This window comes from Oreochromis niloticus, linkage group LG3 (assembly GCF_001858045.2).
Source record: "Oreochromis niloticus isolate F11D_XX linkage group LG3, O_niloticus_UMD_NMBU, whole genome shotgun sequence".
NCBI lineage: Eukaryota > Metazoa > Chordata > Actinopteri > Cichliformes > Cichlidae > Oreochromis > Oreochromis niloticus.
The window spans coordinates 3,999,676-4,015,804 of NC_031967.2; positions in this window are offsets into that span (position 1 = coordinate 3,999,676).

Sequence of the window (16,129 nt, forward strand, 5' to 3'; positions counted from 1 at the left end):
GGATTCAGCATCTGGTCAATGCAAAGGCCTTTAAAAACTCAATTGACGGATCTGTCAACAATATCTCCACATGTGATTGACTGTCAAAAAGTTCATTTTAAGACGCAAAGTTCTTAAAACTCAATTGAGAGTCTGGCTGATGATTAGGAAAACAGTTATTTCACTTCACTTCCAGCATCTGATTTTATACCTTCATACCCTTACTTTCCATCACTCTACAGAGAACATTACTTCTGAAATGGCAAAATTATGAAACATGGAGAAAATGTTATGTTGAGCATACTAAAATATGCAAGAAAAACAAGATTGTGATTAAGATTATGGTTTGCTCAAATCAAGTGATTCCATGCAAACTGAGTGATGCAAAATGTTGACACAACTATCTGCAGGAGTCAGCCTGGAACCTCGTCCCACTTGATGCTGCAGCATCTTAAAGAGAAGTAAAATCTCAGTGCAAATCTCAGTTTTGTTCTTTACCAGTTGCTCTATCTCATGTTTTGTTGTTCACACATAAGGGATCACTAAGGGTTTTCGCTTAGGCAGTAGTTGTCCTTCTCTCCTGGCTGGAGCTTTCTTTTCCAGCTTTGAAAAATGTCCAACTGGGATAACCACATTTACTCAGGGCCTTCTTGATGTGATCTTGATGCATTCTCAATCATCCAGGTAAGTAAATCTCCAAAGGTTAATTCTGTTCATCAGGACGTAGTGCTTTCAGTGGGAAAATCTCTCCTTAAAAGCCGAGAAGCATTTAAGGAGAGATTCTCCCACTGAAAACATTACGTCCAGATGAACAGAATCAACCTTTGGAGATTCTTGATGTGATGTTCTTCTGCTTCCCTGACCACTGTGTCTGTGGGCATGGTGTTCGCTCTATGTTCTAGTGTCCTGATGACACCCAATTTGTGCTCCAGTAGACGATGAGATTCAAACCTTAAATACAGAACCGTATGCGTAGGTTTACGGTACACACATACACTTTTAAATGTCCCCCATTACTGATGGAAATCTCACAGTCTAAGAAGGCTAACCTGCCGCTTTTCATATCCTCCCATGTGAATTTAATGTGTTGGTCCACCGAGTTAATGTGATCTGCGAATTGTGGTACATCCTGAAATTTGATTTTAACCCAGGTTTCATCCACATACCTGAACCATTGACTTGGTGGTGTTCCAGGGTAGAATAGCAAAGCCTTCTTTTCCACTTCTTCCATGTACAGTGGGTGAAACTGGGGAACCCATGGCACACCCATGTGTCTGTCTGTAGAACTGACCCTTGTATGTGAAATAGGTGGAATTAAAACACAGTTCCAAAAGCAAACACACTTGGTCGGGGCTGAGAGGGGTCCTGTTGCTGAGGTTGGGGTCATCCTGTAATCTCTTGCAAACTACCTCCAACTCGTCAGCGACTGGAAAGCAAGTGAGGAGAGATGTAACATCGTATGAGATTATTGTTTCATCTGCCTCCATCATGACATCTCTCACCTTCTCAACAAAATACAGTTGTTCTGGGTGTGGTTTTTAGAGCTGCCTACCAACAGGTTGAGAATAGAAGCCAGAAACTTTGAGATGTTATAGGTGACCGAGTTAATTATACAGACAATTGGTCTTAAATGTACACCCTGTTTATGTATCTTCAGTAAACCACACAGACTTGGTGTAGATTCCCCTGGGTATAGCCTGTGTTATGAAGTCCGGTCAATAGCATTGTCTGGTTCTAACTGCTTCAGACAATCTATCACCCACTTCCTGTAACCACTTCCTGGGTCTCGTTTCAGGGGCTCATAAGTATTTTTGCTTGACAAAATTTTATAATAATAGTCTGTCTTGTGCAACTACCCTTGTCTGCTGGAAGGATAATAATGTTATTGTAATTACTAGGTGATGTGAGTTGCCTTGCTCTCCTCCATGCTGATGTTGGATGCTGGGGGCTTTGGATTGCTGAGACAGGCTGAAACTTCCATCTGTAGTTGCTCTGCTTCCACGTCTGCAATGATAATGTTTCAAATTGCTGTTTCTGTGGCTGTGATCAGTTCCACTAGCAGGATTTGTCTGGGTGTTGCAGCAAAGTTCAACCCTTTTGCAAGGGTGTTTTTCTCTGCTTGAGTGACTGGTCTGTCAGACAAATTTTTCACCCACTTGTTCCCATCCTCGGTATGGCATCCTTCTCTCTCGTCTGGCTGCTGAGGACACTCTCCCTATTTCACGGTGTTTTCTGACGCACAACAATTAAGTCAAGCTTCCATTGTTACCGGGTCTTAGACTTTTCATGCTATAGACGAGCCTTCTCAGTGAATTCAAACACTTTTTTAAGAGTATTTTCATCTAGAAGCATGGTAAGTCCCTGTCAGATCTGCTGCTCCTTAGATTTTAGACTGTATCATGACAATTTGCATATTAATGATCAAGAAACTGACCTCATAGCCCATTGTTCATTCAGTTGGCTAGTTTCAGTCTTTGTGGAAATGTACTGTTTATGAGGTTGGGGAAACCAGCAGTCAGCTGAGACCGTCACTTGGATGCATGACGAAACGTTTCTCCCACTGGAAATGCTGCGTTCAGATGAACAGAATCAACCTTTTGGGGATTTACTTACTAGGTGATTGACTATGCGTCAAGACACATTGTTGAATGTTTGCTGAATTGTACTTTCTTTGTTTTATTTGACACCCAGTTATTGACTATATACAGACAGGGTGCTTCAGAATATATTGCACTGAACTATAATGCATGTAGAACATGATTTTCCAGACCTTTGAGGAAATTTCCTCTAATTGGATGTCCTTAAATTTTAATTGAATACCTCTGCATTAAATACTAAATTAGCACCATGCAGGGGACCAGCCAAACATAACAAATAGAAACCACTGTGGAATAAGAGCACAAGCTAACACTGACAGATATTACATTCCCTGGGTGTATGTACTGTACCTGACTGAGACACTAATTTATTGATTATCAGTGGTCTTGAAATGTTGCTGGTTTGGTAGGACATAATGTACTTGGGGTTTGGTATGAATGTTAGCCCATAAGACAGTTCTTCTATCTTAATGTCTAAAAGTTAGGTTTAGGCTGGTTCCCGATTCAGATCACTGCCCTCTTACAACTCTAATCTCCTGCTCATCCTTAGTGGGTTCAAATAATAAGAACATTATATTACTTATGTGTAATTATTAATTATTTTTTATTTAGCATTGTAGATACCAAGTTGTCTATTGTAGAAACCAAGAAAACCAATAAAGTTAGCTGAAAAGCTGAAAACACAGTGTATCAAAGCATTTAAGTTCCATCCCCCCCCCGCATCACTATCTGCCTCACAATCTGTTTTGTCTGCCTTTGCCCTTGGCCCCAGTAGCCCCAGTGTATAGCATCTTCCCTCTAGCTGTGTTATGTGCCTGAAAGTCAAGGACAAAATAAGGGTTTCCACTTACCATGCATACCTTTGCATCAACACTTGCCCACATCTCAAAAGGCAACATGTCTGTGTGGAGGATTTTCTCAGCAGCTCGTCCTTATCTTTTCTTCATCTGAACATACTCAGGGTGTCAAGGCCACCATTACAACTATCATTGTGTTCATCTCTCCAGCCTCTTTTGTGGCTTGGAATGTCCCCTTAATTTTAGGGTTTTCGCAAGTGAGTATAAGGAGACAAGGGCACAGATCTTTCTTCTTGCTTCTTGCACTTAGGGACTGTGTAAACATTCCTGGCACCACCCTGAAACTTGAATTTCAAAAATTAAATTACGGACAATCTAAGCAATCTCCAATAATTTAAAAAAATTCAATATCAGGGGGAAAAGTCACTTTACAATTATAGTCTAATCTGGCATGAAAAAGGATGATCAAGAGATAAATGGTGACAGTCTTTCTATGCTCATTGACCGCTCTTCTGCTTTAAGAATTTTCACTCTGTCTTTTGTTCTCTGAATTTGCTTCACGGCAATCTTCCATCCATTTGCATCTGCACAGACTAAAGCTGTTCAAACATCTGCAACTGTGTAGTGACAGGTGAGAATTCTGATTCTTGTTCACCTTAGCAACATCATGGAAACCAAACAGACAGCGATTGTATCTGAACAGAACAGTATGTCTGAAGTCAGCCAAGCAGAAACAAACAGGTTAACAGCTAACTCTGTTAGCCCAGTAAGGTGCTGTGGCTTGTCTGACATGCAGACAATGCAGGCAACAGCAGGTTAGGACTGTGGCTTTGATGGAGCAATACACTGAATATCATTTGAAGATTATGTTACAGCCATCATCATTTTACTGAATCTGGCTAACAACAGAACCTACACAACACAAGATGGAAAAGGTGATCTTTTAAACAATACTGTCCTTTGTGTAAAATGGTGCAGCTTATTATTGAACTAAAATGGCTGGTAGACATGAAATGTTAGCAAAAAACAGCCTGTTTCTGCCCAGTCAGTCCCGTAAAACCCAGGAGCCTAGAGCTGAATACTAATTTATAGTGGAGGCGTCTGCTGTGTTGTTTTTCCTAATCACTCTTTATTGGGATCGCCTGCTGTTCATTATAACTTTTAACTCACCCCAGATTTGGAGTGGATCTGCTGAAAGGTCAAAGCATTGCCTTTAGCCTTTTAAGATAAGCTGACTCACTAGATTGTTGTAGGGGAGAGAAAAAGTTTCCAGATGGTGATAGATGGTGTTATACACAGAAGAAAATGCATCAAATGTTGTACTAAAATATTGCAGAATCTCTCTTTTTCTTTTTTCAGTTTCAAATATCTTTTATTAGAAGCATCACAGTTGTTACAGGTTAATAGGACTTATGCCACCTTTTTCTCTAAATAAATAATAAATAAATAAACAGACGAACAAAAAAGATATGCAAGTAAAGGACGCCAAATTAGTTCAAAATCTTTCACATTGCCATTCATGGTATATCTTATTTTTTCAAGGTAAAGTGTATTTGTAAGGTCTGCGAGCCACATCTTTAATACAGGAACCTCTTTGCCTTTCCAAAGCTGCAGGATCAGTTTCTTTGCAATGATCAGTGCATATGACATAAGACTTTTTTGAGCATATTGTAAGCTTTGTGTTTCTTGTGAGTTATAGAATAATGAGATTCTCTGTTCGGACCCCCGGCTATCACTAAGGCATCTATCCAAGGTGTCAGACGGCATGCTTTGTACTGCGGCAGATGTGTGCTGATATAATTTCGTAGTTGAAGATATCTAAAAAAATGGCTGCACGGTAGTCCAGTCCAAATCTATCTTTTAATTGTTGAAATGACATGAAGGTATCGTTTGAATACAAGTCTTTTAATTTACGAATTCCCAGTTCATGCCACACGTTGGAAGCTCGGTCTGCACATGGTGAAAGGAAAGAAGGGTTAGATGTAACAGGGATACACATTGATAGTGTTTTCAGTTTAAAGTTCTTAATTTTATTGTTTCCAAATTTGCAAAGTGGTATGGATCAATGGGTTATAGTTATAGTGTGCACTTGTCAAGGGAGTAGGAGAAAGTAATATTCCACCAACACAGTAAGGAAGGCAATCCTCCCGTTCCATCTGCAGACCATGGGGGAGTAACGCTGTATCATCAAGTAAGAGGGTAATTATTCTTAAATTTGATGCCCAGTAATAATGCATAAAGTTAGGTAGTGCAAGTCCTCCAAGGGATCCGTGTTTACAAAGATGTTCTTTCTTTATCCTATGTGTTTTGTAGTTCCATATAAACGGCATAATAATGGCATCCAACTTTTTGAAGAAAGATTTGGGCAAAAAAATTGGGATATTTTGGACCAAGTACAGATATTGTGGGAGAAAGACCATCCTTATTCAGTTCACTCTTCCTATCAATGAGATAGGGAGTGTCCTCCCAAAACTGAATGTTGTTTTTTAGCTTCTCCAGTAGAGGGAGAAAGTTTTCTTTCACTAGGGAACTATATTTTCTTGTTATTGAGATGCCCAGATATGTAATTTTTTCACAAGTTATTTTAAATGGTAGAGATGCAAGCCACTCACTACTTTCCAATTTGATGGGCAATACTTCACTTTTTCCCCAGTTGATCCTGTAACCGGCAAAGGTGTCAAATTTGTCAATAACAGAGAGAATTGCTGGGATGGAAGTTTGGGGTTTTGTTATGTATAGTAAAATGTCATCAGCATAGAGCGATATAGTATTAGATGTATATGCTGTGTCATAACCACGTATATCAGGGTGAGTACGAATTGTCTGTGCCAGGGGTTCCAGAGCAAGAGCGAACAGTAATGGACTAAGAACACATCCCTGTTGTGTCCCTCTGCTGAGCTTAAACTGAGTGGATAATGTTGGTTTGTAAGGATTCCGGCTGTGGGATTCATATAGAGTAATTTTATTCAGGAAATAAAATCTTGTCCCAATTGAAATTTCTCTAAGACAGCAAAGAGATAGGGCCACTCAACATGATCAAATGCCTTTTCGGCATCTAAGCTAAGTATAAGTAGATCCTGTTGCACCTTAGAGGAGTAAATTATATTAAATAGACACCTAAGATTACTAAAGGAGCTCCTATCTGGTATAAAGCCTGTTTGATCTGAATATATCAGTTTATCTATTACCATACTGAGCCTACTTGCTAGTATTTTAGCCAGGATTTTTTGAACCGAATTTAATAAAGAGATAGGTCTATATGATCCCACTTCCTCCAAGACTTTACCTTTTTTTGGGAGTACAGTAATAACTGCTTCATTCAATGTTGGTGGTAAGGTGCCCACATTGTATGCATGGTTGTACAATTTAAATAGATATGGAGCAAGTTTGAGCTTGAGCTGTTTGTAAAATTCATTCCCTAACCCATCTGGGCCTGGACTCTTACCATTTTTTAATAAACCGATAAATTTAGTAATTTCTTCAGTTGTAATCTCGGCATTCAGGATCTTGCGATCCACTTGATCCAACACAGGGAGGTCACACTTGTCTAAAAAATCCTGCATATCTTTAGGCCCAGCAGTGGAATGAGGAGTGTAAAGAGAATCATAAAACTGTCTAAAGTTGTCATTAATGTCTTTATGTCAAGTGACCAGGTTTCCATTACGGTTACCCTAACCCTATTTTTTTGGAGAGGGATTTATCTAAGTATGGGTCTAACACTAAATTAAAATCACCTCCAATTATTAAATTACCATTAGGTATATCCAGAATCAAACTAAAAACCTTTCTATAAAACTCTGGATCATCATGCTTAGGCCCATAAATGTTCAGTAGAATAATCGGAATGGTGTGCAGCTCCCCAGTCACTAATACATATCTACCATTCTTATCAGCTATAGTGGAGGTATGCCTGAACGGGATATCCTTCTTAATTACTATAGCTACCCCTCTGGTTTTAGCAGAAAATGTTGAATAATACACCTTATTAATCCATCTACACATAAGTTTTTTATGAGCAGCATTTTTCAGATGAGTTTCTTGGAAAAAGATAATAATAAATGACATAAATGAATAAGATTTCAAGTATGATCTCGACCGGCAGGGGAAGAGTCACTTGGATGAGAACCTGGGGTGCCACCAGCATCCCCTGCCCCAGCGGCTGCTGGAGTGGGCGGGCGGTACGGTGAGAGCCTCTCCTGGTGCAACACCGCCACGCGCCCTGGACCCGGCATGCGGATCCGGTACACCACTTCTGTTAGCCGCCCCACGACTTCTGCCGGCCCTTGCCAGTGACCGCACAGCCTGGGGGACACCCCTCTCTTGCGAACCGGGCAGTACACCCAAACCTTGTCGCCAGGCACAAAGCTCCCCCTCGGCACCTGGTGTCGCAGGCTCTTTTCTGTCGTACTCCGGCGCTGACCTGGGCCTGGCAGGTGTAGTCATGAACCACTCGCGGCCGCTCCCTCAGCCTCCTGTAGCAGTCCCTGGCCACCAACACGCGCCGGTTCCCTGCCTCGGGGACGGGGAAAGGCCCTAGGACGTCTCCTCCCACTCTCTCCATCGGGGCCCCCACCCGATACTGCTGCAGGGGAGCAGTGGGGTGTTGAGTGGGGCCCTTCCGTGCCGTACAGGTGTCACAGCAGTGCACATGAAGTTCCACATCCCGTCGACAACCAGGCCAGTAGAACTGCCCCCTGAGACGGTGGAGAGTTTTAGCATTCCCATAGTGGCTGGCCCCCACCGAGCCGTGGACAAGCTCGAGCACCTGCGACCGCAGCGACCGAGGCACCAACAGCTGCGGGAGATCCTTGTCCTGTTCGGGGGCCCGCCATAAATAATCAGGCCCCATCTTATCTTAATGACCTTGTAGTACCATATCACCCCATTAGAGCACTTCGCTCTCGCTCTGCAGGCTTACTTGTTGTTCCTAGAGTATTTAAAAGTAGAATGGGAGGCAGAGCCTTCAGTTTTCAGGCCCCTCTTCTGTGAAACCAGCTTCCAGTTTGGATTCGGGAGACAGACACTATCTCTACTTTTAAGATTAGGCTTAAAACTTTCCTTTTTGCTAAAGCATATAGTTAGGGCTGGACCAGGTGACCCTGAATCCTCCCTTAGTTATGCTGCAATAGACGTAGGCTGCCGGGGATTCCCATGATGCATTGAGTTTTCCTTTCCAGTCACCTTTCTCACTCACTATGTGTTAATAGACCTCTCTGCATCGAATCATATCTGTTATTAATCTCTGTCTCTCTTCCACAGCATGTCTTTATCCTGTTTTTCTTCTTTCACCCCAACCGGTCGCAGCAGATGGCCGCCCCTCCCTGAGCCTGGTTCTGCCGGAGGTTTCTTCCTGTTAAAAGGGAGTTTTTCCTTCCCACTGTCGCCAAAGTGCTTGCTCATAGGGGGTCATATGATTGTTGGGTTTTTCTCTGTATTTATTATTGTGCTATCTACTGTACAATATAAAGCGCCTTGAGGCGACTTTTGTTGTGATTTGGCGCTATATAAATAAAATTGAATTGAAATTGAATTGAATTGAATCTCCGGTACAGGAGGCCATCGTGGGTCTCCAGATTGTTGTACTGGGAGTAGTAGGCCTTCACTTCGGGCCCCTGTCCTGACACCCCTGTCCAGCCTGGGCGTCGTGCTGCCTCCAGCCAGGCCCCCACCTGAACCAACGTCGCATCAGCCTCCTGCTCCTGCTTCAGCTGCTGCATGGTCAACGAGAGCCGTCCCCCTCCGTCGGTTGTGGCCTGAGCAGTAGCCATGCCCCGTGCCTCCTGGGCCCGCTCTCCCTGCCGTTTCGAGAGGGGCAGCTGGCGTGGGCGCAGACAGATGGGTTGAGCAGAGCCGGTGTCGATGGCATGCTGAACCAGCCACGTCTGCCTGCAGTCTCCAGTTCCCTGCTTTTGACCGCACTGGAGGGCCAGAGTCTCTGTACCAAGAGTGATAGCCAGCTTCGCGGTGTCAACGCAGGCCCCCCAGCGGGTCAGCAGATCAAGGCCGATGATGCACTGGTCTTGGATGTCAGCAAGCCAGAAGTCGTGCACCAGCTCCAGATCCTTCACTCGGATCCGCAACGGTTTCTTACCCCGCATGTCAGTTCTCTCCCCCGTCACTGTCATCAGCTGGGTGTCGGTGGGCGACCAACCCATCACAAACGGCCCGGATGTTCCAGGAAACACACCAGGTCGTATTAGGGAAATGGTGGACCCCATGTCCACCAGGGCCTGGCAGGGCTGGTCCTCAACACAGCAGCTCAGGTAGAGTCCCTTGAGGTGCCCGACTAGGCCCGCCACCATGCATCGTTCTTGGAGGGGGGCAGGAAGCTGGAGCGGTGGTACTGCTCCTCCTCTCATCCCCCTGAGGCCACATAGTTCTGGCCTTTGGGGCGGGCGCCAAGCAGTCGCACGCCACGTGGCCAGGCTCATCGCACCGGTAGCAGCGGTCGGTCGGTCGACGGGGACGCCTCCAGGGCACCGAGGGCTGCGGCTGGCATATCCCCGCGACCTCCCCCTCACTGTCGCAGTCTGCGGCTCTGATTTGAGAGTAGTTTGGGGGGCGCAACTGCTGGTCAGGTCGCGATGTGAGCACAAGCTAAGCCCTTTCAGCCTCAAGGAGCGCCTCACGGAGAGTCTGAGGCATGGCCAGGCGGACATGTTGGCGTAGTCGCTCTGGGAAAAGTCCTCGCAGGAAAGCATGCAGGCTAAGCTCCTCACGGGCTGCTGCTGGGAACTCTGGGTAGCCACGACGAGCATACAGCAACACATCCGCTGCAAAGGTGCCCAGGCTCTCCCCCGGCCTACGGCTCCGGTTGGTCAGCTGCTCCCTGCTCTGATCAGTGGAGTGCCGCTGCCCAAATCGCCTCTCGAGTGCTATGGTGAGGGCCTGGAGCTCATGCTGCTCTGACGGGGCTAGGTCAGGGAGTACCTGCAGTGCATCTCCTTCCAATGCTAGCGCTAGGTGTGTAGCAGCCTCTTCGTCGCTCCAGCCATTATGCCTCGCGGCTAGCCGTACTTGTGAGAGGTAGGGCTCTAGCGGGATTAGCCCGTTGTATTTCGGTACCTTAGCTGGCGTTGCAGGCATCACTGCTCGCTGTCGGGGGCCCGGCGTGTCGGTCGACAGAGGCAGCCCATGAAACACTGTCCCAGCGTCGGTCGCGACAGGCCGCTGCCGCGGTGCGCTCGCGCCGTCGGGACCCGTCGGGGGACTTACATGGCCGCTCGCTTGCTCTCTCTTCAATCGCCCACTTCCCAAGCAGCGAATGCGCTTCTCGACTGCTTGCTCCAGCCTCTGAGTGTCTCTCTCCATTCCGGCGAGGGTGAGCTATCCCACTTCTGACACCAATGTGGCGAGCTCAGATACAGAGGAGACAGAGGTTTCTTGGGAGCACAGCCGTTTATTTGGAATCGGCCCAGAACACTGCCGCTACCTCACTGCCCCGCGCGGCAACCACACAACAACAACAAAAAGGGCGCTCTCTCACCGGAAACACAGTCGCCGAGAGAGCGCGTCACCCGTCACCATAACAACATGACAACACAAACATAACTGTAATAACAAAACCCCGAACAGCCCTGGCCCGCTACAATACTTTATCTCAAAACTTCCTCTATCCATTGTAGCTCAATAGCAAGTTGTAGTCTCTTTGCATCAAAGTAAATAAATGTCACTGAGCCAGAGGCTGAGCTCTAGTCTTTACAACATAATAGAAGAAAAAAAATGATTAGGCCCTAATAATGATACTTTAATTTATCATACCTTGGTGTGGTCTGAGCAAACTGTCTGTATGGAATAAAGGCGACTGTTATTTGGATCTAGACTTCCATACTTGTCTGCTTTATGTAGTCCTTTTTAGGGTCCAAATTTTTCTTGTGCGTAACGGCAGGCTTCTTTGGGATTCGTAAACACCAGCTCCGTATCGTTGTGTGTCACCCTGAGTTTGTCAGGGTATAAAAGTCCATGTTTAACTCCGGGTTGGTCTCGAAGCAGGTTCCTTACTTACGTAAACGCTGCACAACGTTTTACCACTGCCTGAGGTAGATCGCGGAAAATCTGAACGCGGATGTCACCAAGCTTCAAATTCTTTCTGATAGAAACTTTTCATAGTATTTCTTCCATGGTGTGATAGTAATGTATCCTCACGATCAGGTGTCGTGGCGGGGCGTCATCTTCTGGGAGCGCCCGCAGGGCTCTGTGTGCTCGGTCCAGCAGCGGAGTTTCATCCAGATCCAATAGGTCTCGTAGCAGCTTTGCCACAAAATCACTTACTCAGGGTGTCAAGGCCTCTCTCTCTCTGCCTTCAGGCACCCCGACTATCCTTATATTGTGCCTCTTTGAACGCCCTTCCAGATCAATGCATTTTTCAGTCAGTTGTTCCACTTTGCTAGAAAGTTGTTTAACTTTTTCTTCTAATTTCAACACGGAGTTTGACATGCTTGCAGCCGATTCTGATAAATCCTTCAGCTGGACATTGTGGTTTTCCATCTCAGTTCTCAAAGCTGAAATGGCCTCATCATTTTCAGCCCTCAGCACTGCAATTTCCCCTCGCAGAGTATCACAAATGTCCGCCTTCATTTGAGTTATCTTGGCGTCCAAAGAAGCAATCGCAGACAGCACTTGTTTATTGCCTTGTGTGGACTCCTCATGTGCAGAGCTAGCGGGCGTGCTAGCGGACATGCTAGCTTTAGCTCCGTCATTTTCATCCGAGGCCTCACCAAGGTCGGTTGCTTCAATCGCCACTTGTTTCGGGTTTGTCTTTTTTGGTGGTATTTCTGAAAAGAATGCGCTCTTGACAACCACTGTATTGCTTTTTAAGAAAAAGATGTGTTACTTTGATGATTATGGCAATTTCAACAAGTCAGGCACAGGAGCCACTGACACACGTGTCTTCACCCTCTCATACCCTACCCAGAAGAATTTCTCTTTTTTGACCATAGATGTAGATGACCATCTCATTAACACCCATCGGTAGGCTCAGCGCCCACTAGTGTCTCTGAGATACGCACAAAGGGTCCTCTGACATAGTTCCCTTGATGCATTACTTGTGGCAAATTTGAGCACTGAAAGCAAACTCGCTAGTTTTAAAGAGAGACAAAGTTCAAATAAGGATATAAAGGGAGTGAGGATTAGTGCAAATCACAAGGCATCTAATGATGTGTTTCCCATCCTGGAAGCTTAATTGATTTGGTTTGTTTATTTCTTGATGTTTACTTTTGTTTACATTGTTAAAACAGTATATTTAACATTGAAAATAACATTAAAGCATGCATAACAGGTTCATATGTAATGCCAAGGTATCCTGACAAAAAAATCCTTATGTGAGTTGGAAGTGAGTCATATACATCTTACTCACAGATTTCATTTTATGGTCAGCAGTTTCACTGTTTTGATGTAACCTAATTTACACTGCTGTACAAAGTTAAAACTCAGCAACTAGCCAGTGGATTATACTGTATAGTATAAAAAAGTTAGCTGAAAACAGAGACAAAACAGAATTAAAAGCAAAGAGTATATTAAAGCCATTCTCAACTTTCTAGAAAAATCACTCAAAAAAAAGTGACAACATTATTTATACATTTTGGATCTGTTTAATACCACAAAATAAAAACAGCATCGTCACTGATATTGTACATCAACTGCTGTTAAAAGCCTTTGCATACATAGAAGCATATGATTGGTTGGAAAGCCAGTCCAACCAGTGTCCACAGTTGTAGTGTGAACACAGCGTACCTCTTTAGATTATCCCCAAGTGACCCAAAATTGCTAATTCAGATTGTCCAAAAAGAGCTGAAAGTCTCTGAACAATGTTTTGCTTTTAAAACAGTTAATAAAGTTTAACATAACTTAAATGGGCCAAAAGCTGAACTAAGGCATCTCTCAGCATTGCTGACATTCCTCTTCTATCAGCTAATCATGAGTATCTCCACTGAGACACAGTTCTTCAGCTTTGTAGACTCCATCTGGTTCACCATCAACTCACTCTGGAATGTCTGAGACAATAACAGAGCTGGGGTGGGAGCTCATATGGGTAATCCACTTCAGATCTCATTCTGCTCACACAATGAAATCATCCACTACATTGCTGTTGTATACAGGCAAAAGCACTCTAAAAGGTTACAGTTTTTACATGTGTTGGAAGTGTTTTGTTAGTATTAAAATGTGGTTATAGTTCACACTTGGCACAAAAAGCTGCAGCTCCCTGACAGAATTTAGCCTGCCATTCTTGATGAAACACAGAATACATTTTACAAGATCTGACATTTGCCCTGATTTTCCTTGCTTTTTGTTCATGGAAAAAATAATAATAATGTTTTTTAGGAGAAAATTAAATAGCTTGGTGGCCTATATGGCACATGACCTCTAGGTAGGCATTTCCATTTGTAGGGTGAGAGTACATTATGCCATATTAATCCTTCCAAAGCAGTATTTCTTAATTCCCATCAAACGATCTAAAAGTCATCTAATTTACAAGACTGAACACTTGCTAAGACCTGTGCTATTAATTTTTAGCAAGACAAACTGAAAGTCAGCAAACTGCCTAACGAACTTCCACATGGAAAGCGTAAACTATGACTTGGTTGGACTGGGACGCCATTTTCACTTTCAGTGCCTGCAGCGCTCCAGGCTACTGTACTAGTGTTCATCAAATGGTAGTTATTTTAACTTAGTCATCTATTTTTCCCTGCTCAGACTCCTGAATTATGTTCAAAGATAAAAACAACTTTCTAAACTTCTCAGTGCCTCGTTGCAGTATAGATTATGAAGCCTGGTTAGATTTTTGGGGAAGAAGCAGTAAGTAAAAAAAATAAAATACTGCATCTCAAATGTATTTATCATCATAATTAATAGCTGTGTTTGATAGCTCCTAAGCATAATCCAGTTGCAGAGACTCATGAAAACTTCTGATTAGCAATTGCATATAATGTGAATTTATTTTGGCGAGACTATTCTTTTCTGTAACCATTTATTGTTATTTGTTTCAGACTATCAAATGAGGTGTTCTGCACTGGCACGCACTCACAGTAAATCAATGCCTGCTTGTAAACTATGCCACCACATAGTAAAAGTGACTTTTGATGAGCTCAGTTCTTAAAACATTCTAAGAACTTGAGGTCACATCCTGTTTCTGAATCTTAGATTCATCTCTTTGTAATAGCATGACTAAGTAATTGTACCTCTTTCAATGCTGAACATTAAGTTTGTGAATTGTGTGATTTAGTTACATTTGATTTTTATCATGGACTGATGATTCATAAATCATTTCTATTCTAGTAACACGTGCAGACATGCTAGAGGAACTCTCCTGCACACTCTTTGCTCTGGATGCTTAAATCTGTCAACCTTTTCTAACAAGAAACATAATTTATGTCTACACACTACTCTGTTGTGTGTATGTGCATGTGAATATAAATACTTTGTATACTTAAAGTTACAGAATGTGAGGGCCTTTCACAGCAGCTCCAATTTTTCCTAACACCTCTGGCCCAGGTCATTGCCTTAGAGCAGGCTTCTTTACATAGCACATTTGGATCATATGGAGAGATTTAGGTCAGCACCAGATAGAGACTGCTGTATCACCTGGGAGCCAACAAACACCTTAAATGAGTCTCATATTTAGAAAAACGGTTTAAAAAAAACATTCCTATTTCTGTCAAGGTTACATTGAGGATAAATTTATTCTTTTAAGATTTTTTAGTTTAGATACCTGAAAATTTCTTTCTGGGATTTATGAGGGAACTATTAGCTTGCAAAGCTGCAACCTCTACTTTTTTTTCTATTCAATCCTAATGCCTTCTGCCAACTATATGATATTTCTGCTTTTAATTCAGGTCCTGGTGACAGTGAAAGCTGGAAGAATCTTTATCCCCAACCTAACTTAAGAGTAAGTGAATAATGTTTGAAGAACGCTACATCGCAAAAATTGTGATTGCACAAGCACATTACATGACAGTGCAACACCATGTGTCATGGACACCTGGATTCATTTTGCTGTGCCACACTTAATGTGGCAGGAATTTATGGATAAGTTTAATGGCTTTTATATTTGGCAAATGAACAACTGCATGGTACAGTTAAGACCAGTGACCTTCTGCCTGAATCAGCACAGTCCTCTCTTTTCTGTCAAATTCACAGCAAAAATTTTACAAATAAACATATCAACTATTAGCCAGGTGCTTGGGTTTTATTCTTGCCTCTCTATAAGAGTATTTTCAAGGTTCATCTTCTTTTGGTTAGTCTAAGGCTAGTTACCCTACAAAAATAACTTTATAACTGTAAACACATTAGAATGTCTTATTTTGTAATTAACCAGGCTGCCAAGTCCCACCCGATTTAGATGTGACAACACTAGTGCGCATTTTTCATAGAACTTTGAGCGCCTGCTAAAATGCAACGCTATTACAATACCCTACTAGTTTGTTTTCTGAAAAAGGACAGAGCCCTTTTCTATACTGGTCTTAGTACAGTATAAGAAATGTAACTGTAAAAATCATGTATTACTTTCACAAAGCTATCAGCAACTTGATGAAGCCAGATGTAACTGTCAGTGTAACACATTCATTATCTAAAATGGTTTTTGCAAGAATGTTGACAACTTCAATACATCCATCAGAGTTTGAATGTGAGAATGTTAGACTGGAAGCACTTAAAAAGAAAACCATCAAAAAAGTGCTTGTATGAATAGGTGTGAATGACATGAGTTGTATCAAGCACTTTGAGTGCTCAAGACAAGTAAGTAGAAATGGGTTATATAAG